We start from the raw sequence: 25,268 nt of genomic DNA on the forward strand, positions 1-25,268 counted from the left end.
GAAACAGTGTTTCAGATGACCGGCAGGCCAGTCTAATTTTCTCCAGAAATTGGGAAACACAATGCAGTGGAGTAGAGTGGAAAGAGCTGCAATTTTTAGGGTCAGTTCAAGCCCTGGCTCTGCCATAGGTTAGTGAGTTACTACGAGAGGCTTCATGTCATCTGCAAAATAGGAATGATGCCAGATAATGAAAAAATGAGCCAATGCACACATCAAATACCCAGGCCATCAAGACTTACTAAACATTAGTTTCTTTCTATTCTCCTTTTTTATAGTACATTCCCTGCCCACCACTATTTTCTCAAGAAATAAAAGTGGAAGATTGTGATGACTCCATCTGACCCCAAGATTTCCTCAGTGCTTGCCAGGGCCCTTCAGGGGAGCAGCGAGGAGTGCAAAACAGACACATCATGTCTTCCAGCTGTGCACCAAGGGAGAGACAGACATGAAGCCACCTTTGGATTCCCATGGTTTTTATAATTGGGGTAGGCATCATTTATGCTCACACATACTCAATTTCAGTTTAGAAAGTGTTGTTTTAACATGTTTAAAAATTATTACACAAATAAAGCATATTCTCGGACAAAAGATTGTAAACCACCAAAAAGAAAATAGGGTGAAATAAAACTCACCTATAATTATACCACCTAGAGGGAAACACTTTTAATAGGAAGTAGGTATCTTTCAACAGGTAGTAGATAGATAGACAGATATGTATCTAAACAGGTACATAATAATATTTGCAGTAGAATTATACATGTACTATTTGATGTGTATCTTGATTTAAAAATAATGCAAACAGGAAGTACAAACAATTCTGCTTCTGGGAAAATGGAATCTTAATGATATATTCACCTATTCTATATCCATTAAAATGCCAGATCTCAGTGACAATTTTCAATAGGGAAAGAAGAGAAAAAAATTACTATATCCAAAGGTTCTTTTTCCCCCCATACAGAATGTGGTTTCTTCTTGTTGGCCAAGGTGTAGGAGGGCTAGAACTTTTGCATCTAGAAATAGTGGGAAGTAGGCTTCCAATCAACAGTTTATGGTCTTTTTATTCCTGGAACTTCCTCCCTGGCAATCCATGAAGACAGAACAGAATTTCAATGTTCAGTAGGAGTATTTAGGCACATGTGAGAGCCTGAAAGGAGATGGTTGGAGCATTCTGTACAACACCAGGGGGCCATCTGCCTCCAAATATGCTGCCCGGGTGGACAACAAACCATTTACAAGATGGGTAGACAGATAAAATATCATGACAACATGGAGAAAGCCCTGTGCACTCGTAAAAAATGCTGTCCTAGGTAAATAAGACAGCTTGAGTTCATGGAGTCTCTCATATTCTAGCCATAAATATGGACTTTAGAGGCCAGAATTAACTGCCTATGTTTGTGACTAATGATACAATGGCATATGGGCATATATCCTGTGAGGTGAATATTTTATATACTTAACCTTATTAAAACAGCTTGGCTGAATAGATTCCTTCAGGCAGTTTTAAAGCATTATCCTATATCTAGGAAAGCAAACATCTTCTGGCTATTGTGTGAGCAGATGGGAAATGCTGAGAAAATCTGGAGCTCAGACAGCTTGGCAACTACTGTACCCTGTTAAATTGGTTTATACAGTGATGGATCTCACAATAAACTAACAAGGTGTTTTCTGATGTTGCCAGAATTTCTGGTACTTCAGTTATAAAAGAGGTGCAAATACTCTGCAGATTCGTCTTTGGGTGTGTAGAATAAAGAGAGAGAAAGAATCAGAACTCAGGGGTTCTCTCATAATTCCAAGGTCATTTTTTTTTTGTCTTTTTGCCTTTTCAGGGCCACTTCTGTGGCATATGGAGGTTCCCAGGCTAGGGGTTGAATCGGAGCTGTAGCCACTGGCCTACGCCAGAGCCACAGGAACGTGGGATCCGAGCCGCGTCTGCAACCTACACCACAGGTCACGGCAACGCTGGATCCTTGACCCACTGAGCAAGGGCAGGGATCGAACCCGCAACCTCATGGTTCCTAGTGGGATTCGTTAACCACTGAGCCACAACGGGAACTCCTCCAAGGTCATCTTGATTACAAGTCACTCCCTCATCAGCTTTGGGCTGCTCAACCTTCCTGCTGCTCTTACTAAAGGAAGTGATGTTATACCCAGCATGGTGTTTCAAAAACCAGTCATTTAATTTCTATTGATTGTAAAAAGAACAGAACTGAGTCATTCTTAAAGATAAGAACAGCTTTAGAACAATTTTATCCACTTCTAGAGCATACTTTCAGTGGATCTCTTACGTTTACCTAATTAGAGGTCAACGGTATCAAAAGTTGCTGATGAGGGCTATTATATTCCATTTCAAAAGTTAAACCTAGTAGGAAGCCAAATACCCTCTTTAAGACATTTAACTGAGTAGAAAACTTCAATCAGTATATCTATCGGTCTACTTCTGTATCAAGCCATTAACTTAGCTGACCCTTCAAAGTCATCATCAGTATTGAAAGGACCAGTTTAGGAGAGTGATTTTGGTATAGCCTTAAAGACATCAATGGATCCTAGGGATTTTAGAGATCCCAGGGTTGATTTCTAAATGATCATAACCCTGCTTTATTTTACATAGAACTTGGTGAATCATGGACCCTTGGTTCTGTCCTAGCTGTCCAAGAAGGAAGTTATTGCTGAAATATCTGCAGCTGGAAGTGAAAAAGATCATATACTGTTACTAGAATCCACTTTCCACCATTTCTGGGGATTAAGCCTCCAACACCTCTACAGGTGTGGCAGAGACTAGAGTCTGTATTCAATGAGGGGACTTAGATTTCTCAGGCTACTGGAAATCTTAAACATCAAGCAATTATAAATTAAAGGAGGATTAAGCTTTTTGGAAGAATGGCATTCCTAAATAGAACACCTTCTGATGAGACATCTGAGTATATTATCTGGCTTCTTTAAATGAAATCAACCATGCACCATCCTGCACAGACACCAGCTCTGCCCAGTGGTTCAGCAGTCACCATTAGAATGAGGTTCAGCAGTCAGGGATTTCAGACATTTTTCTGTCACTGGGCATTTCTGAACTCTCAGTGGATAACTGGGAGAAATAAAACATTGATTTTTCCACTGTATAAACTGACAAGGAAGAGTCATGACATTTTGTCCAGCCTGCTCTGTGAAGATACCTCCAAACCCTATGGAGATACTGCCAGCTTTAGCCTGAGTCTCCATCCCAAGATTTTGCAATTATTCCCTCCCCCACGGCTGGAGCCAGGCCATCCTCACCAGCAGGATCAGCAATGTGCTTTGTCCACAGAATCAGTTTTGGTCTTGGGCAGGAAGCATTGGGCCAGTTTCCTAAGGTGATATTCTAAGAAGATAGGTAGGTAGGTAGGTAGGTAGATAGATAGATAGATAGAAAAGATACAGAAGATAGACCATAAGTAGATAGGGAGATAGATAGATAGATATATAGATAGATAGATAGATAGATAGATAGATAGATAGATAGATAGATAGATAGATAGATAGATAGACAGACAGACAGATAGATAGACAGATAGATAAAGTAGGTATTTGGATACAAGGATAGAAATAGGTAGGTAGGGATATGTATGTATGTACATATTGCCACCTTCTATTGGTTTGTCCTTGCTGTTAGTCTGACCTGATATTGTGGTACCCCAGCTGCACTAAGTTTCTCTCTTCACCTTACTTTTAGGTGCCAGTCTAGGATCCCAGTACACTCTATTCTGGGTCTCTATTTGGATCTCATTAGGCCTTCTCCTGGGACCAGAACTTGTACACAGTTGATGTCCTATGTACTGACTACCAACCAGGAAGCTTCCAGCACTGCCCACCAGAGCACCTTCCTTCCATGAGCACTTCTTACCAGGAGGCTCTAACATCTCTGCTGGGAACAGACTGAACCCTCTGCTTACAGTGAACACCAATGGCTCTACTAGTGGACATCCTTTCTGTCTTTCTCATCAGACCACCACTGTACTTAGCCAGCTCCATTCATCTAGGTGCCCAGCAGGGCTGGTTCCATTACTCAGCCATTTCCCACCTCCCAGACTAGGATGTCAGAAAATACTACTGGAAAGTCACTGGGAATAAGAGTTGCCAGATTTAGCAAATAAAAGAGGACGCCCAGTTAAATGTGAATTTCAGGTAAACAATGCATACATTTTTAGTATAAATGTGTCCCGTGCTATTCTAAGTTCCCCATTGTTTTTGTAAAGTTCACATTTATCTGGGTGTCCTGCGATTTATCTGGCAACCTTAACTGGAATGCCATGTTGAATTCATAACTGGTTTTTGAAGATGGCAGCCACCGAAATCCATCCTGTTACTAACGTTTGCTCACTGGAGCTGGCCCCACTGGTCTCATCACTGTCTCCTACAGGAAGAACATAGTCTGTCCTGCCCAGTGCCATTGCTAACCCAGGGAGGAATCCTGGTTCTTCAAGCTTATTTTCTTTTTCTTTTGGGGGGCTGCATGTGCAGCATATGGAAGTTACCAGGCTAGAGGTTGAATAAGAGCTGGGACTGCTGGCCTATGCCACAGTCACAGCAATGCTGGATCTGAGCCATGCCTGTGACCTACACTACAGCTCATGGCAACACTGGGTCCTTAACCCACTGAGCAAGGCCAGGGATCGAACCCGCATTCTCATGGATACTAGTCAGGTTCATTTCTGCTGAGACACAATTGGAATTATTTCAAAGCTTGTTTTTGGATTTGTTCAAGTTGTTTGAAGTTAAGAAGACTCTCAAGATCTTTTGTCCAAAGAGACAGACCATTGTCCACTGTGGACCATTGTCCACCACTGTCCACTTGACCACTGTCCACTGTCTCCTATGCTCAAGGAATCCCAACAATATTCTAGCTCTTTTGCTGTGTCTCTGGGCTTCAGGGTGTTGAGAAAAGGAAACCTCTAGCTCTCTTTCCCACTTTGGACAAAATGTAAGCATTCCTTAGCTATCTAGCCTGAAACCTGTCATGTCTTTCTCTCTTGCACTGATTTTTTTTGGCCCCCTTCCCACTAGCCTCATCTCTGTTCTTCTGTCACTGTCAGTTCTGCAGTTAATTTCATTTGCTATTCTGCTTCTCCCAAGGGCAATGGTTCTCAATTCTTCTGTAAACTGTAATAACCCAGAGAGGTTTGAAAAAATAGCTGTGCCTGGCCCCCATCCCCAAGGATAAGAAGGAATTGGTGTAGAGTTGGCCCCAGGCACTGATAGCTGTAAAAGTTCCCTAGGTGATTCTAACGTGTAGTGGAATTTGGAAACCTTGCCTTAGGGCATCCTTCCAGAATGAGGATTCACAGGTGCAGTTGCAGTCCAGGTGCTGGGGCAGCTGCTGACCCAGCACATTACAGACCCCACGTCCACATTCAAGCACCGTCACCCTCTCCCAAGGCCATTCAAGTGATTTCTGATGATGCTGGCAAACAGCCTCAAATCCATCACAATAGAACAAAAACAGAAAACTAGAGAATTACAACCCCGTAGCATTTTTTTCAGTAAATTCCTGTGTAATTTGGGTACATTTGTTCCAGGTTTTGAGGTTCATGACTCTATTTTCTTTTAAAAAAAAAATCATAGTTGATTTACGATGTTCTATCAATTTCTGCTGCACAGCAAAGTGGCCCAGTTATACAAATATATACATACATTCTTTTTCTCACATTATCCTCCATCACGTTCCAACACAAGTGACTAGATATAGTTCCCTGTGCTGTACAGTAGGACTTCATTGCTTATCCATTCTAAATGGAATAGTTTGCATCTACTAACCTCCAACTCCCAGTCCATCCCACTCCCTTGCCCTCCCCTTTGGCAACCACAAATCTGTTCTCCTTGTCCATGAGTTTGCTTCTTTTCTGTAGATAGGTTCATTTGTGCCATGTATTAGATTCCAGATATAAGTGATATCATATGGTATTTGTCTTTCTCTTTCTGACTTGCAGCACTATTCGCAATAGCCAAGACAGGAAACAACCTAAATGTCCATGGACAGATGAATGGATTAAGAAGATGTGGGGAGTTACTGTTGTGGCTCAGGGATTAACGAACCTGACTAGTATCCATGTGGACACGGGTTTGATCCCTGGCCTCGCTCAGTGGGTTAAGGATCTGGCATTGCCATGAGCTGTGGTATAGGTCGCAGATGTGGCTCAGATCCTATGTTGCTGTGGCTGTGGCATACACCGGTGGCTACAGCTCTGATTCTACCCTTAGCCTGGGAACCTCCGTATGATGCTGGTGCGGCCCTAAAAGACCAAAAAAAAAAAAAAAGACAAGAAGATGTGATACATATACACAATGGAATACTACTCAGCCATAAAAAAGAACAAAACAATGCCATTTGCAGCAACATGAATGCAACTAGAGATTCTCATACTAAGTGAAGTAAGTCAGAAAGAGAAAGACAAATACCACATGTCTATACTTTCAATTTAAGGCTATGCTTGCATATCCAAAATGGAAAGTGAAATACATAATCCTATAGTGATCATTACATTCTAGAATGTATCCAACTATATATTAATTAAAATCTTTAAAGCTCAAGTCACAGTTCTCTATTATACATTTTATTTTCTATTTAACTCTCACTCACCTTCTGCCATTTTAAAATATTTCTCTTCAAAACGGTTCACTAAAATGAATTTATGATTTCTCAGGCTCATTGATATTTTCATCTAGTCCACAGAGCATTTCTCATCACACAGGGCTCTTTTATAACTTTCAATAGCCTTGAACACTTACAGGAAGAAATATTGTGTCTGCTCATAAAGAGAGGCAAAGAAAATTCCTGGAGATAACCTGCTCACACCAGATGTTCCCTGGAGCTTCCCTGCTGACCATGATTAGGGAGTGAGCTCTTCCTCTCTCTACTGATATTCAAGTAGTAAGTCCCCAGCCCCATTCACTGCACACATCACTACTGCGCTCTGCCTCTGAGGCTGAAGGATTTCTGGGCAATTGACTGCTGCATAGTACTGGCTTTCTTTACCAAATATAAGGGAAATATTTGAAGAAAGCAAAGGAAGGAACAAAGGGAGGGAGGGAGGGAGAAGGGGAGGAAGAAAGAAGGGAAGGAAGAAGGGGGAGGAAATTTATGTAGCAAAAAATTTATGTAGAAATTTATGTTTCAAGCAAGACTTGAAAACGAATAATATGCAGTAAAAATAAAAATGTAGGCTTTAATGACTTCTCATATTCCAGTCCTAGAATTTTGGCATTCTTCAGAAATGTGTTTGGGTTGAGATACCTGGAATTATCAATGTCCCATATCCGAAACATGAAAAAGCTTCATCAGTTTCACTAAGAAAAGTAATGGGTCTTCAGACAAATTAGCCATAGCTAAACTTCCAGCACACCACACCATCTTTGCCATGTAAGTGTAAATTCAAACCAGAAATGGCTATCGTGCCACACTCATATTTTCAAGCCAATGCATGGCACACAATATTCAGGTTTTTTAATTTTTTTAACTTTTTGTCTTTTCTAGGGTCTCACCCATGGCATACGGAGATTCCCAGGCTAGGGGTCTAATCAGAGCTGTAGTTGCCAGCCTATGCCACAGTCACAGCAATACCAGATCTGAGCCTCGTCTCCAACCTACACCACAGCTCATGGCAATGCCAGATCCTTAACCCAATGAGTGAGGTCAGGGATTGATCCTGCATCCTCATGGTTCCTAGTTGGATTCGTTTCTACTGTGCCACGACAGGAACTCCATATTCAGGGTTTTTGAATGAAAAAGAAAAAGGGATTATATCTTACTATCACTATTTCTTCCAATTCACCATCTAGATGCTTGAAGACATCCCTTTGAAAGTTGCTCCTTTCTTAACCTGGTCACTTCAACTTACATCCTTAGGGTATGTGGTGGATTCCCCCACACACACCCAGCTGTCCCTTTCCTTGCTGACTTTCCCTTAGAGGACACCTGCACCATTGCATTCATCCTGGCGACCAAAGATTTCAACTCTGTTCTGACCAAGGCATAGCATGGGAGCTAAGCCAGGGCAGTCAGATGCTGTTCTTTTGGTAATTTGGGATTTGAGAGGGGTGAAATCACTGTTAATGCTGGCCACCCTAACATCCACAACCCATCCCAATATCTCGAAGTAAAGTTTATTTCACAGCAGCTCTGGTGAGCTAGCTGGCCAGATCCAGCTTGCTGCTCTTAATTAAAAGGAGCTATTATTTTTCAACACCACCCTTAGGTCTGAACACCCCACACTCTGTTTTGAATCAAGTCATTTCCTTTGGAGAGCTTTAGACTTCTCTTTCTCTCTCTCTCTCTTTTTGTTTTTTATTTGTTTGTTTGCTTTTTAGGGCCACACTCGCAGAATATTGAGGTTCCCAGGCTAGGGGTCTCATCAGTGCTGTAGCCACCGGCCTATGCCATGTCTGCAACCTATACCACAGCTCACGGCAATGCCGGATCCTTAACCCACTGAGCAAGGCCAGGGATCGGACCTGCAACCTCATGGTTCCTAGTCGGATTCATTTCTGCTGTGCCACAATGGAAACTCCTCTCTCTCTCTCTTTCTTTTTTTTTTTTTAGGGCCACATGTATGGCATATGGAATTTCCCAGGCTAGGGGTCAAATCCCAGCTGCAGCTGCCGGTCACAGCCACAGCCACAGCAACATTGGATCCAAGATGCATCTGTTGCCCATGCTGCAGCTCGAAGCAACGCTGTATCCTTTAACTCGCTGAGTGAGGCCAGGGATCGAACCTGCATCCTCATGAATATTAGTCAGATTCTTAACCTGCCAAGCTACAGTGAGAACTCCTAGAGTTCTCTTCTTATTGCTTGCTTCTCTCCTGGACAAAACATCTGAGTCACTACTCTGCATGCAGGCTGGGAAATATCTCTGGTCTTTTTGACTCTTCCCTCCTGATGTAGAATCTTTATTACTAAGGAGGGGTGAGGCAATGAGGGTCCCAGGATTTTTGGCGTGCCCTGCCTATAGTGGAGAGCCATTCTCTCTGAGTATGGACTGGATGCAGGAAGGTCGCTGCCAGCCTCTCTGCCGCATTACCAAGAACTTAGCCTCTTCAACTTGGAGGTAGAACAGATGATGCATGCTGACTGCCTGCCCTCCCAATGGCAGGTAACCCTCGGTTGGGAGCTGAGGGGAGAGAGAAACATGTATTTTTGGCCACAACCTACTTGGAGTGGAAATTCCATCAAACTGAGCTGAGTTGGGATGGGGACGAGGGAAAAGGCAGGCTGCTGTTCAAATATCATAGACTCTTACAGTTCTCATGGAGTCTTAGTAGCTTTTCTTTTCTCTCTCTCTCTCTTTTTTTTTTTTTTTTTTTTGCTTTTCAGGTCTGCACTTGCCACATATGGAGGTTCCCAGGCTAGGGGTTGAATTAGAGCTACAGCTGCCAACCTACGCCACAGCCACAGCAATGCAGGATCTGAGCCATGTCTGCAGCCTACACCACAGCTCATGGCAATGCCAGATCCTTAACCCACTGAGCAAGGCTGGGGATTGAACCTGCACCCTCATGGATCCTAGTCGGGTTTTTTTTACCACTGAGCCACAATGGGAACTCCCTAGATTTGATTGAATAAATATTTCTTCATTTGTTGTATGCTCTTAGGAGAGTTTTTGGAGACTTTAAATGACTTGGTTTTTGAACATTAGTTTTCACCAGCTTTGCTTGTTTCTCTGGGGTGTGGGCCCACGGAGTTCCTCATACTGACCTTAGGAAGCAGAACTCACTGCCTAGAAGGGTTATTTCATCGTGCAGGTGGGCTACGGTCACAGGCTTGGGAGTCTATGCATCTGGTTTGGATTCCCATCATGGATTTGATGTGTGATTCTGGAAAGATAGGTACATTCTCTAAGCATTACTTTCATAATATGTACGTAGGGCAAATGTGAATCCTTATTTCAAAGAGTTATCAGAGCAATGCAAAATGACAGCAGAATAAAAATACAGCGCTTGGCACATTGTGAGCCCTTAATACATTTCAGTTTTATTCTAATCTTATGGGAAATGAGGGGCCATGGATGGAGCTCAAGCAAGAAAGTGTCATGAGGATACCTGCAGTTTAGAAGGATTACTCTTGGGAGAGGTCAGGTGATTAGGAAACCAAAATAAAGTATGAATGCTGGGGTGGGATCCCTGGAGACTGATGAAGGAGCTGTGAAGGAGGAAGAGTTATCTGGACTTGGTCTCCAGAGAGATGTGGTCATCGGAGATGAGGGAAAGGGCCATGGGATAACCTCTGGGCATCTGGCTTGGATGGAAACACTAAACCTCTTTTCATGACCAAGTCTTACTGTTTGATAGACATGGCCTTCAAGGGCTTGACTCCCCAGGGGCTGGTGTGAACTTCAAATCCAGGTTCTTTATTTCCAGCTTCCAGATCTTAGACCTCTTGGGTTGTTGTGATTTAGTGCACTGAAAGTTACTCAGTGTCTAACTATGTTTTCAAAACATCACAACATCAATTATTGGTGAGAACATGGAGAAACTGTGGGTATATAAAAGGGCACAATCACTTTGTACAGTGGAAACTTCTTAGGAAGTTAAATATACATCTACCCCATAACCCAGTGATCCTACTCCTGGATATGAATCCAACAGATAAAAAACATCCACATTTTTTATTTTTTACAGAAGCTCATCTATTTATATAGTTTAAATTGAAATGAAAATTTTTACCCAAGAATGTTTATAGCTTCTTTACTCCTAATAGCCTCAAACTAGAAACAGCAGGAGTCCATTAATAGAAAAATAGGTGAACTCTCTATTGGTATACTTTTATGCAACAGAATATACTCCTTGTCAATAGGAATGAGTGAATGACTGATAGTGTGACATGCAACATAGATTAATCCCCAGAACCTCTTTCATGAAGAAGCCTCATGCAAGAGTACGTACTGTATGAGTCCATCTATATGCCATTCTACAGTTAGGAAAAAATGAATCTGTGGTGACCAAAATCAGATCAGTGGTCACCTGGGAGAGGGCGACAGAGGGACTGATTGGAAAAGGGGACAAGAAAACTTCTTGGTGTGATAGAAACGTTCCATATATTGACAGGGATGTGAATTATGTGGATGTATCATTTGTCAAAAATGACTCAATGGTAGACTGAATGGTCTGTGAATTTCACCCTTTGTAAATTATATCTCCACACCCACCTGTCCCCAAAATTCCTAAACAGTAGTTAAAACTCATCTGCACTCTTTTTTTTTCTTTTCTTTTTATGGCCACACCTGCAGCATACAGAAGTTTCCAGGCTATGGGTCAAACTGGGGCTGAAGCTGAGGCCTGTGCCACAACCAAAGAAACACTAGATCCGAGCCTCATCTGTGACCTTTGCTGCATCTTGTGGCAGCCAGATCCTTAACCCTCTGAGTGAGGCCTGGGATCAAACCTGCATTCTCACAGATATTATGCTGGGTTCTTAACCCACTGAGGCATAACGGGAACTCCCTCATCTGCATTGTTAACACTCGCCTTGCTATTCCTTTTCTACCTCGCCTCCAAAAATAAATAAATAAATAAAAGGTAGACTTAGCCTTAATCCAAACAAAAGCTTACTTTCCTTGCTCTTGTCATCTGCCCAATCTTTTTCAAAAAGGTCATACCAAAAAGAAAAAGAGAAAGGCACTCTCCATTAAGAGCTAGAAGAGCTGAATTAACAGTAAAAGTCACTGAAGACTTTACCTTCTGGGATATGATATCCACTCAGTAAGCCTGAAAGGTGTAGGTATCTGGGCCTGGAGGCGACAGGCCACCCAGCCTGCAGATGCCTCTGGCAAATCCTGTCCAGGGCTGGATTCTGGCTACTGAATCACAGAGACATTACTCAGCAAAAGTCCAGAAAGAGTCTGAATAACTTTCCAAGGGCCTCTGAAGCTGTGGGTTATGCCTTCTATGATGAATTAGTGCTCTACTTAATTATACGCTTTTCAGAAGTGCACCAAAGAGAAATGACTTGGGATTATTTTTGGCTTATTCGATGGGAATGAAAATGAGATTTCTTTTTGACAACCCTCCAAGTTACTGCTTGAACAAGTAGAATTTGGGTGTGATTTCTTCCCTCTTGACTACCTGCAGCAACAATGGACATTCAAAATGGGGACAGATGAGCAAATGAGTTCCCTGAGTGGTGAGACACATTAAATGGCTAAAAACCACAGGCTCATTTGTTCTCCCATTCAGGAGGCAGTCACTTGTTCTGAGACTTGCTGACATTGTCAGGTGTTTTCCCTCCTGGGACATTCAACCACAGTCAGACCACAGTTGGATCATGACATCAGAGCCTCGAAGTGCTGTATCGGGTCCACGGATACAGGACTCCCAGCATGCAAAAATTTATTAGAGGCTTCTGAGGTTTGACTTTTGTGTCTCCCCTTTTCAAATCATCCTTTTATCTCACACATGACTTAATTTCAGTCTCTCCCATGAAAGTGGTGAATCAGCATTAACCAGGCCACTCTGGACTGTGTTGCACAGCCGTTGTAATTTACCTTCCATATGGGCGTCACTTTAAAAACAAGTGCCACACTTAGTGGCAGTGCTCACTTCCAAGAGCTGGTGAACAAATACATTATTTACAAAGTATGTAATCAGGGAACCTGATCCAACTCATTAACTTTGTGACATCCCACTCTTTATTTAGACAGTTTACTGGCTACGGGCTTTCGTATGGGATCTGTCATTTACACTTCCTGATAATAAAACTTAATTGAAATTTCATTCCTGTACAAGCAAGATGCCAGTTTAACAGATGGTCTGTAATTGTTATGTCCACATATTTTATATGGGATGGTATCACACACAATTTCACACAACTGCTATTCATTTAAATGCTACGTTCACTGAAGTCATTTCTTTCATATTAAAAATCTTATTGTTTAACAGGAGTGTAAAATCTATCATTGAAATTAATCAGTGGAAATTTAAAAAAACAATTAAAACAGTCCTACTGAAACTAAATAATAATTGATGATTAAAATCTGAGCTGCTGTTGTGGGGGAAGGACATTGGAGGCAAAGGTCTCAGGAATCTTCATCAGCATGTGTTCCTCTACAGGTGGCCATTTTGGAAAAATCTGGCCCCACCCATTAGTGATGAGAAGGCCCAGGCCAAACAAGAATCCAGGTGGGATCACAGCCCCACCCATCATGAAACAGGCTGCCTAAAGACCCCCCAGGAATATCTAGCTACCTCTAATATCACCCAGAGACAAAGCCCCACCCACAAGAGGGACAAGAATCAGCTCCACCTACCATTGGGCAGGTACCAGTCCCTTCCCATCAGGAAGCCTACAGCAAGCCCCAGTACCAACTTCATGCACCAGGGGGGCAAAGATTGAAGCAAGAGAGGCTACAGCTCTACCGTCTGCAAAAAGGAGACCACACCAAAAAAACTATAAAAAATGAAAAGGTGGAGAATTATGACTCAGATAAGGGAGCAAGGAAAAAACCCAGAAAAACAGCTAAGTGATCTGGAGATTATCAACCTCCATGAAAAAAACTTTAGACTGATGATAGTGAAGATGATTCAAGACACTGGAAATAAACTGGAGGCACAGATTCTTCAATTACAAGAAACACTGAGCAAAGAAATACAAGATTTCAGAATTAAGCAAGCAGAGATGCAAAATACATGAACTGAAATAAAAAATTCATTAAAAGCAACCAACAGCAGAATACAGAAGGCAGAAGAACAAATAAGCAAGGTGGAGGACAGACTAGTGGAAATCACTTATGTGGAACAGAAAAGAGAAAAAAGATTGAAAACAAATGAAGGCAGTCTAAGAGAATGCTGAGACAATGTTAAATGCACAAAGATATGTATTACAGGGGTGCCAGAAGGAGAAAAGAGAGAGAGAAAGGACCAGAAAAAATATTTGAAGAGAATATAGCTGAAAACTTCCCTAACATGGGAAAGAAATCACTCACTCAAATCCAGGAAGCACAACAAGTACCATATAAAATAAACCCAAGGAGGAACACCCCAAGACACATATTAATCAAACTGACCAAAATTAAAGACAAAGAGAAATACTGAAAGCAGCTAGGAAAAAGAAACAAATAAAATCTGAGCTGTGTTACTGAGGAGAAAATATATGTACAGAAACAATTAGGTTCTTGTGGATGAAGCAGGAATTGACACATGAGAAGGGCAGAGTATACACCGAGAATATCATATTTTAACAAGTGATCTGTCTTGAAATTTTAACGCTTCTTTGATCATTCCAAAACCTTTCTGTGTTCTTCTTAAATCTTGATTTTGAGTCCACTGACTTTAGTACTCTGTTTTCAGAATGCTAAGAATTCTCACCATCAAGATTGGGATGAAAAGGGGTTTGCAGAAAGGAATACAAAAGAGGCCCTGAATAAGAATTGCAAATATTTTCATATAACCCCGGTGCCATTCTATCTCAAGTGTTATAATTAGCAGAGTTTGAATACTTATCATTAGGATAATTTTAATTATTAGTGTTATATTTAGAGAAGATTTTAAAGAAACTTAGCAATATAGTTTCAAAGTGAAGTAATTTTTTTTGGCCGTGCCTGAGGCATGCAGAAGTTCCGGGCCAGGCCTTTGCAGTGAAAATGCCAGATCCTTTAACTGCTAGCCACCAGGGAACTCCCAAAGTAAAGTAAAATTTATTTTCGCTTGAAAGGCTGACTTGTTTCTCCTTTGCAGTAGTGGTAAGTTCAACTACCCTTCTCTACCTCCTCCCCAATAATTTCTGTTACCTATTGGTCAGTTTTGCTCTTTCTTACCCAAAACCTATTCTCAAAAAAAAAAAAAAAACCTCACTCATGCCAATGCAGAAGGGACTCAAAACAGTGGTTACAGTGGTTTCCAGAGGAGTTTTACATTTCAGCAGAGCACACACCTTTCTGAAGCAAGAATCTCTAAGTATGAAATATCAGACACTGATGAGTGAGGGAAGTCTGGAGTCTCTTAAATTGGGCTACCCCCAACCCTGGTGCTTTTCTTTTCTACATCTTACCCTGCCTGCCACATTGAAGAAGCAAACCACTTAAATAAGGAGACAGGCCATACTGCTTTCCTTGGAAGGAATGAGGGAGAACACAATAAACAGAAAAGACAGGAAAGGTGAAAAGGATCTACAGAAGGTATTGAAAGTCCACTCTGGAATTCTTGGAGAAATGAGATCCTTAGTGACCAAGAGAAGGAGGGGAACATGGGGGAATTATTTGGAAATGTTTTCCACCTCTCGTGAGAGCTTGCTGTATGCCAGAAGATATCTCAGTGATATTACTCCAGTATGTATCTATTCATCCAGGATGAGTGTGAAGGTGGTACTCTGGTGATTCCGTCTCATTTTCTGATTGGACCTGAGTTGTCATTTCCTTCCTTAGAGGGAAGGAGACCACACCTGTCCCAGTCACCATTATGTCCCCGGCACTTATGCCTGGCACAGAGTAAGTATTTGATAAATATTTGCTAAATAAATAAATGAATAAATGAATGAATGGCTTAACAGTTATTAAAGAATTAGAACACAATAAAAGTACTGCTTTATTTTAAAATACATTTTAAATTAATTATAATTAATTATTATTCAGCCATAACAAGGAATGAAGTATTAATATATCTTACATCAGATAAATCTTGAAAATTTAGTTGAGCGAAAAGTCCATCACAAAGAATCACATGTTGTATGATTTCTTTTACATGAATGTCTAGAATATGCAATATAGAGGCAGAAAGCAGACTAGGGGGAAGGGGTGATGGAGAGTGACTGTTATTTAAGGTTTAAAAATATTTTGCAATTAGGTAATGGTGATGGTTGCACAATTTTGCAAATAAAACTAAAACTCAATTATACACTTTAAAAGTGTGAGTTTTATGATATATGAATTTTATCTCTATTTTTTATGGAATAAAAAAGATGCATCCAGCCAAATCCAGCACGTAGAAAAGTTTATAAAATAAATGATCAAGTTCTTTGATAAATGAACAGCAGTTAAAAAACAAGGGGAGAGGAAACAGTTACATGCCACCCAAATGCAATAGTGGATTTTGATCTTTTTTAAAACAAACCAATTATTAATTATGGAAATTTAAATGTCTATTTTTTTTTTCTTTTTAGGGCCACACTTGCAGCATACGAAAGTTCTTAGGCTAGGGGTCAAATCGGAGCTGTAGCTGCTGGTCTGCACCACAGCCACTGCAACACCAGATCCCAACCCCATCTGTGACCTACACCGCAGCTCACAGCAATGCCAGAGTTTTAACCCACTGAGCAGGACCAGGGATGGACCCTGCGTCCTCATGGATACTAGTCAGGGTTCATTACCACTGAACCACAACGGGAGCTCCCAATTTATACACTGAATCAACATACACTATTAAGAAATTTTGTTAACTTTTAGGTGTTATAACAGTATTACGGTATGTTAAAGAAAGCGTTATCTCTAGCGTTATGTATCAATGTAGTTATAGATGAAATATATGATGTCTGTGATTTGCTTTAAAATTATTCACTTGGAGGAAGGGAAAGGTAGTATTGATAAAGTAAGATTGGCCACATATTGATTATGTTGAAGCTGAGTACTGGATGTGGAAAATAATTGTGCTGTTCTCCATTTTCATGTAGGTTTGAAATTTCCATAATGAAAAGTACAAAAAGAAAAGAAAGGAGTTCCCATCGTGGCGCAGTGGTTAACAAATCCGACTAGGAACCATGAGGTTGCAGGTTCGATCCCTGGCCTTGCTCAGTGGGTTAAGGATCTGGCATTGCCGTGAGCTGTGGTGTAGGTCACAGATGCGGCTCAGATCCCGAGTTGCTGTGGCTCTGGCGTAGGCCGGCGGCTATGGTTCTGATTCGACCCCTAGCCTGGGAACCTCTACATGTCGTGGGAGCAGCCCTAGAAAAGGCAAAAAACAAAAAACAAAAACAAAAACAAAAAACAAAAAACAAAAAGGGGAAAAAAAAGAAAGAAAAGAAAAAATAATAATAAACCTTCCTCTGCAGAATTACCCCCTTGATCATACATGACAGGAACAATGTGGCCCATGCTCTCTTGGAGGTTACATTTTGGTAAGGGGAAACAGTATAAGTAAGTAAACGCAGAAAGTAAAAGAATCATTGCCTTCGTTCATCATTTAGGGAGAAATCAACAAGCTACATAATAGAGAAGTAACAGGAAAGGCGTTTCATACAATATGGCCATGGATGGCTTTGCTGGGGAAGTCCCATTTAAGTTGTGACATGAAGTATTAGGATTATATAAGCATGTGAAAAGATGGAGAACAGGCCCAGGCTAGACGACTCTATTTATCCCTATGTGCCCTATAAATACTATGGATCTACAGGTGCCAAGACATGAAACCTGGAGACATGAACAGAAGGGGAGATCAGACAATTCTGGGAAAGGGAGGCGCATAGGATGATGTCAGAAAAGGAGCAATTCTGCACAAACTCCAAGGCCCAAATAAAAAGTCTAGATTTTATTTTTTTTATTTTTATTTTATTTTATTTTATTTTATTTTATTTTGTCTTTTTGCTATTTCTTTGGGCCGCTCCCGTGGCATATGGAGGTTCCCAGGCTAGGGGTCTAATTGGAGCTGTAGCCACCAGCCTACGCCAGAGCCACAGCAACGTGGGATCCAAGCCGTGTCTGCAACCTACACCACAGCTCACGGCAACGCCGGATCGTTAACCCACTGAACAAGGGCAGGGACCGAACCTGAAACCTCATGGTTCCTAGTCGGATTCATTAACCACTGCGCCACGACGGAAACTCCTAGATTTTATTTTAAGTGCAGTAAATCACTGAAAAGTTTTAAAAGCAAAACAATTTATTCATTTATTTGAGTATTCACCTAACGAGTATTCTTTAGCCTCTGCTCTACATTATTTACATTTTCAACAGTTCACTAGGGAAGAGAAGAGATTACAGTGAGGAAAAAAAAAAAGCAAACAAACCAAAAATCCTCATAAATCATTTTAGCTGTCATGATTTTAAAACAAAAGCTCTGAAGACAATAACTTCAAAACAAAATTTCTGAAGACAGTTTTCATTTGTGCCCAGTTGAAAAAATATGAGAAAAACTGAATTAAACAACCCAGTTCTCATGCCCCAAAAGGAAGTCACAGTGAACATTAGAATGAAAGAGAATGAAAACACAATCAAATTTTCAGGATGGAGCTACAGTAGGACTTCCAGAGAGATGTACAGCAGTGAAATGAAAAGAGAATGAAAACACAACCTATCAAATTTTCAGGATGGAGCTATAGTAGGACTTCCAGGCAAATGTATAGCAGTAATGCTTATTTTAGAAAAAGCAGAAAGGTCTACAATCAATGAGTTAAGCTTTGTACCATTAGAAATAAGAGAAGGAGAGAAAATGTAATGTGAAGCAAACAGAAGAAAAAAATCAATAAGATCAGAAATGAGGAGTTCTCATCGTGGCTCACTAGAAACAAATCTGACTAGCACCCATGAGAACGCAGCTTCCATCCCTGGCCTCGCTCACTGGGTTAATAGATCCGGCATTGCCGTGAGCTGTGGTGTGGGTCAAAGATACGGCTTGGAATTGGCATTGCTGTGGCTGTGGTGCAGGCTGGCAGCTACAGCTCCAATTCGAACCCCAGCCTGGGAACCTCCATATGCCGCAGGTGGGGCTTTAAAAAGACCAAATGTATATATATATATATGAAATGAACTCATGAAAATAGAGAAACTAGAGTAAATGAACAAACTGTTTTGAAAACTGATAATCTACTATCTTAGCATTTTGTTTGCTTCATCTACTTTTTTTCCTTTCTTCATGCCTTTGAAGCAGAAAGATAATCATTTTTATTCCATTTTTTCTTACTATTTATGCCTCTTTAAAATATTTCTCAGCAGTTACCCTAAGGTTCCAATACACATCATTAATTAATCATATTCTATCTTTAAATCATTTTATACTTTTTACATGTAGTATTAATAACACCTTACAACTATAGAGTCTCAATACCTCTCTCTTATCTTTTCTGCAATTGTCATACCTTTTTTCTCTTGTCTATGTTATAAACAAACAAAAATTTGCCATGATTTTTACTTTAAACAGTTAATTATATTTTAGGGTAATTTAAACTAGAGAGAAATATATTTCATAATGCCTTCATTTTCAGAGCGCCACTCTTCATTTCTTTATCTAGATCTAAGTTTCTGCCTGATATCATATTTCTTTTGCCTGAAGGAATTCCTTTAACATTTCAGGTAAGAAGGTGAACTGCTAATGTGTTTTTTCAGGTTTTGTTTGTCTGAAAACATCTTTATTTTTTCTTAGTTTTTAAAGCGTATTTTCTACTGGATACATGTTCTGTGTTGACAGGTTTTCCTTTTGGTATTTAAAAAATGTCATTCCATTGCCTTCTGGTTTGCATGGTTTCTCGTTAAGTTTACTGTAATTCTCGTCTTTGTCCCTCTGTGTGTGTGTATTACATCTTTATTTTCTTTGGCTGCCTTCACGATTTTATTTTTTCTTTAGTTTTTGTTTTTTGTTGACTATGTCCTAGCTAGCTGGGTGAGGTGTGTGTGTGTACATGTGTAATATATGTATGTATTAAATTTATACTGCTTTACTTTCTCCAAGCTTTCTGGGTTTATTATTTGTTATCTTTCATTTGCTCTGGAAAAGTCTCAACCATTGTCTCTTCTCCTCCTGAGATTCCAGGTATATATATAGTTAAACTGTCCAATATCATCCTACAGCTCTTGGATGTACCTTTTTTAAACTCTTTTTTTCTTTTAGTTGGCCTCATTTCTATTTGCCTGCTTTTAAATACACTGCTTGTTTCCTTGTCTGTGTCGATTTATTAAGTCCACCCAAGGTGCTCTCCATCTCTGTTAACTCTGTTTTGTATTTCTGAAATTTTCATTTCATGCTTTTTTATAGTTTCCATCACTGTTCTGAAATTCTCCACCTCTTCATGCATGTTGTTCATCTTATTAATTACCATGTTAATCACTGTTACTGAGTTACTGTTAACATTCTGCATGATAATTTCAACGTGTTAATTTCTTTTCAAAAAAATTTATTATAGTTGACTTACAGTGTTGTGCCAATTTCTGCTATACAGCAAGTTGACCCAGTCATACATATATAGACATTCTATTCCTCATATTATCTTTCATCAACACGTTAATTTCTAAGTCTGGTTCTTATTGATTGGCTTGCCTCTGGACAGTGAGTTGTTTTATTTTTTTTGATTATTTGTATATTTTGTAAATTTTGGTTAAAAGGTAGGCATCATCTGTGTAAGAGGAGACACTGAGGTAAATAGTATTTATGCCTGCAAGTGAACATGCCTCTTTTTATGCTAGATCTTTATCATAGGAATTGAGATAAATTAGTCAGTCATTGAGATGGATATGGGCTTTGTCATTATAATTTCTGTAAGTGTATCACAAAAATTACCTTTTAGTATTGCCTTATTCCTCATATATTATCTTATGTTCAGTATGGAGCTCGGGCTGCTGGAGGATTTTTCTCACTGTTCCCATTCCACCCTCATCTTTAGGCTTCTGGTGTGTGCCTGAACCTCAGAGAGAAAGTCTAGGTTCTTTCTCCTTACTCAGCAGTACATTGCTGTTACTTGTTAAATGACTTTTCCTAGGCTGGTCATAGAGTGGGGGTGTTCTCTTTTGTCCTGCTTCATCTTCAGTCCTAGACAGGCCTTGTGACACTGAATCTCAGTGGTGGAGAATTCTAATGGTCTTGGCCCTCTTCCCTGGGGCCACACAACCTGCCTTGTATTCTTGGCATATCTATGTGGGCGTTTCCTGCACCGTCCCCAATGGTAGGAGATTTCTGATAATTGGAGGCTATGATGGTGTCTTCCCTCTTCTCCAGGTATAGAGAGTTTTTGTCCTTTTGCTTTTCCACAGATGAGTTGTCCTGGGGACCGTGGCTCAAGTGTTTTGTTCTATCAGGAGAAAAAGGGGACAAAGAAAAGGGGCACCTGATGCCTTTCCTAGAAGGGTGGCTGCCTCTCTCTTCCAAGGTTGTCCGAGTTGGGAAACTTTCCCTGGTCTCCTGCTCTACCCTGAATCTGCCTTGTGAGTGCACAGTGCAGCCCATATGTGGATGAGAACTTCTCTGGGATCTGAGACTCCTGGGGATGCTATACTCTCACACAAGCCAGTACTCAACCTTGAGCAGTTTGTTATAATTTTTAGCTGAAATGTTTGTAATTAATTCTCTGGAAGCTTCTTCTTCCTCTCCCATAGATACACCAGGACTCTGACCTATCACTCCTTGGAAGTGCCGGTCTCTCCTTAAGTTTTGGACAGTTGGTTGCCCTGGGACTAACCTTCTGATAAATCTGAGAAAAGGTATGATTTTGTAGACTATTTGACTTTTTCTTGTTGTTAAAATGGGAGCTGCTCTCTTCTCAGATTTCCACATCTTCAGAAGAAGCCAAAAGTCCATATACTTTGTGGAATGATGCAGGATATAAAATAAAAAAACAAAATAAAATGATAGTCCTAGCAAAGCTACAAATAACAGGATATTTTGATATGTTAAAAAATTAAAAAGGAGGCCATACTCTAAAAATATTATTAAATATGAATGATAATGTAGTAAAAAGTACAAACTATGAAAGGCAGGTGATAAAAATAAACTTGTTAAAAAAGTTAAGATCAAGAATATACTTCCCTATCAATATGTATAAGCTGACCATTAAAAGGACAAAAATTGCAAACGTAGGCTGAACCGTCTGGCCCAAACTACAAATTGGGAGACATAAAATAGATTTATCTGCAGTATAACTCCTTTCTTCTCCAGATCTCTGGGCCTTGAAACTCAAGGTTAGTTAACATTAATTTCCTTTAAATTGCTTACAATTACTTTTCAGTGATTCTGAATGTGAAAATAGGACAAAGGGCTAATGTCTATTGACTGCCGACAATATGCTAGACCAGTGTTTCTCAAGCTTTGGGGAGTTTAACAATCACGTGGGAATCTTGTAAAAAGACAAGGAATCTTCTACCTCAATGCCTGTGGGCTTCTGTATTCTTTATTAATTTGTAGATGATTATGATACACATCAGGTCTGAGGACCACTGTGCTAGGTGCTAAGAAGTGTGGTCTCATTTAATCCTTTATCCTATGAAGTAAATAGCGTTACATTTATTTCACAGAGGAAGAAACCGAGGCTCAGAGTGACCAAGTAGCCAGCACAAAGTCACAGAGCAAATGAGTGGCAGGTATAGTGTGAAAATCCAAGTGTGTCCACCTCTGAACCCACGCTCTCTCGTCTCTACCACATGAGGATTCAGACTCTCACTCTGTGCTTCTTCAAGGGCATGGTAAAGGCTTGTCCCCACTGAGCCTGCGAAACAAACCAACTCTGTTTTCTATGGATTATAACAATTATTTTGTTCACCCTTAAAAAAAAATACAAACACTGTGGATTATAAAGGTCTTCTTCCCTAGAGGATCCATTAATTGAAACCCCACTGCACCGCCATCCATATGTCTATGACAAAGCTGAAGAATTTTTGGAAATGCATAATTAAGACCCAGAGGGGAAGCCAAAATTGAAGAAAACCTTCCAAAGGATGGAGTGACTGCCAGCGAGGCTTCCCAAGGGAATGTCCTGAGATAAATGAGGTGTGAACATAGGTGGTTTTCTTACAAAACCACAGGAAGGAAAAGGATGAAGGATCCCAAGGAGTATAAACAATGTCAATTAGGACAAGAAATGAAAAGAAGATATTACTGCCAGCTAGAGGGATAAAGGGAAGTAAGATGCCCTTTTACTGTTGTGTCAGGAGAGAAGCCAACGCCAGAGAGAATCATTTTAAACCTATTAAGAAATGAAGGGAGAATTAGATCTGAAGGCCCATTTGGAAGCTAAGGTGGCAAAATTGCTTTCTGTGTCTGCTAGTGGGAAGAGCAGCAGAAAACTAGAACAATTTATAACCATATTTATCCAAGAGATTTGGACTGCAAGGAACTGTAAAAGATTGGGAAAAGGAAAAAAAAAAATCTGAAATATAAAAAGTTTAGTGTGATTAATAGTTAACCCTTAAATTCAATCTGGTTCTGTCCTAGATTAGAAGGCTCACAATATATTTTCTGCCCCCCCCAAATTAAAATAATAACTTTTTATTTTGTGATTTCTGCAGTATACTGACATTATTGCGAGTTATCAAAACAACCCATTGGGAGGGATGATTAATGGGGACCTGCTTTATAGCATGGGGACCTCTGCTTAATATTCCATGAAAATATTCTATGTAAAGAATCTGAAAAAGAATGGTTATGTGAACATGTAGAACTCAATCACTTTTCTGTGTAGTAGAAATCCACACAACATTGTAAATCACCTATACTTAAATAAAATGTTTAAAAATGGGAAAAAAAAAAACCCCACAATCCATGATCTACTGGGTATTTAACTAACTCTCACATCTAGAGTCCCTAGTAAATTTCTTAAAAATGTTCTTATTTTGTGTGTTTTGAAGGAAAATAAGTATAGTAAAGGCCCTGGCAGGCTTAAACGGATGATTTTCACGGTTTGTCTGAAGTAATGATACCTTTACTCCATATGGATGGCATTTCTTTGGTGTGACCAATTGGCCAGCTGCTAGAAATTTCCCACTTTAAGAAAAGCTGGGAATTCCTGCTGTGTTACAGTGGGTTAAGGATCCAGCGTAGTCTCTGCAGCGGCTCAGGTTACTGCCGAGGCATGGGTTTGATTTCCAGCCCAGCAAAGTGACTTAAAGATCTGATGTTGTCGCAGCTGTGGTACAGGTCACAGCTGCAGCTCAGATTTGATCTCCGGCCCAGGAACTTCCATATGCTGAGGGTGCGGCCAGAAAGAAAAAAAAAAAAAAGAAAAAAAGAAAGAAAGAAAATAAGAAAAGCTGGACCTCACTATGTCCTTTTCAAAAACATATCCTACTTATTGGGTCTCATTTGATTAATTAATTGATTATTTATCTCCGAATGGGTGCTTTTCAAACTACAGGTTGTGACCTCCTGGCAGCAGCTAGTCATGGAATCAATGCAGTGTATCCTGGGGCGCATTGAAAGAAGTTAAGTAGAATACAAAACATAAGTTCAAGCCATATCTACTTACTGTTATTCTGTCTATTGCTCTTACACGTACGTGTACATGTGTGCTGAGTCACAACACGAACGTATTTCTCACCTGAGCATGTGTGAAGGTTGGTGTTCTGTATCATGCTCTACAAGGTTTCTTGACAGATGCCCTCACTCCAGTTTCTCTCTCCTAACTGGTCCTGCACCCTACTGTCAAGCTAATCTTTACAACTATGCTTTGATTATGTAATTCTTATCCATTCATTCTTTGCTCCATTCGACAAATGTTCAGTAAATATTCATTCTCCGCCAGATCCTGGGCTACCAGAAACAAATCACACCTGTTCCACCCCCTTTCCTTCCAAGGCAAGAGACTGCACAGAAGGCGTCATTCCACTGCGCACAGCTAGTTCCCCGTCTAGGGGTCTGCCCTTGCTCCCCACTCCATCCAGATTAAATGCTTCTCATCTATCAGGCTCCTCTTTGATCTAGATTTATTCTCTCTATCCAGAATTCTTTTCCATTGCCAATGCTGGTTCTAGCTGGCCTTGCCCACAAACCTGAAAATACCTGTCTACGTACCATGTTAATTCTGACCCTCATGTTCCTCTTCCATCACTGACATTGTCTTTGCTTCTCTCTTCCTAAGTCCTCTGCAGCCCCAGGATCTCAGCCTCCCCTCCTCCCTTCCGAGCATGCAGCCTCTCTACAGGCCACGGCTGGTCATCAGCCCAATTCCCAGCCCCCTCTTGCTCCAGCCATCAGTGCAGAATTCTTCTCTGCCAAGTACTTTCGAGTCCATTGTCCCTTTATTTAGAATGTCTCCAGGGACCGTGTTTCCATCACTTTACTTGAAAGCCTATTTCACAGTCTAATAGGTCTCACTGTCTAGAGAATTTTTCTTATCTTCCACTGAAAATGGGCTTTTCTTAATTTTAATCTATTATTCCTAGTTATACCACTGATAACACTATAAATAATACTTCAAATTTTGGCAAAATAAAGTATCTTTTCCTTGCGTAACTTCAGACTGTGTGTTTAAATTAATCCTCAGTCACCACTTAATCTCACTGCTCATTATTGAATTCTAGCAGTTCATCATCATACATAATCCTGAAAACAGAGCTACTCAGGCTAAAAGCAGTTGCAGCCTAAACATGAGAACCATCATTGTTCTCTTTCTGGAAGAATCCAGGA

At 40.4% G+C, this 25,268-nt stretch overlaps 1 protein-coding gene across 2 annotated transcripts in view; it reads right to left on the reverse strand.

The window, feature by feature from the left end:
• The window catches only part of MAP10 (microtubule associated protein 10), an 89,553-nt gene that overhangs the window by 23,605 nt on the left and 40,680 nt on the right, over positions 1–25,268 (reverse strand). Inside the window, exon 3 of one of the 2 annotated variants that reach the window (XR_007132122.1) lies at positions 9,721–9,839. The exons of the other annotated variant lie outside the window; for it this stretch is intronic. The gene's annotated coding sequence lies outside the window, so the exon portion shown is untranslated. The remainder of the gene's footprint in view (positions 1–9,720; positions 9,840–25,268) is intronic. 2 annotated transcript variants of the gene reach the window in all.

The sequence above is a fragment of the Phacochoerus africanus genome, chromosome 15 (genome assembly GCF_016906955.1).
Source record: "Phacochoerus africanus isolate WHEZ1 chromosome 15, ROS_Pafr_v1, whole genome shotgun sequence".
Taxonomy (NCBI): Eukaryota; Metazoa; Chordata; class Mammalia; order Artiodactyla; family Suidae; genus Phacochoerus; species Phacochoerus africanus.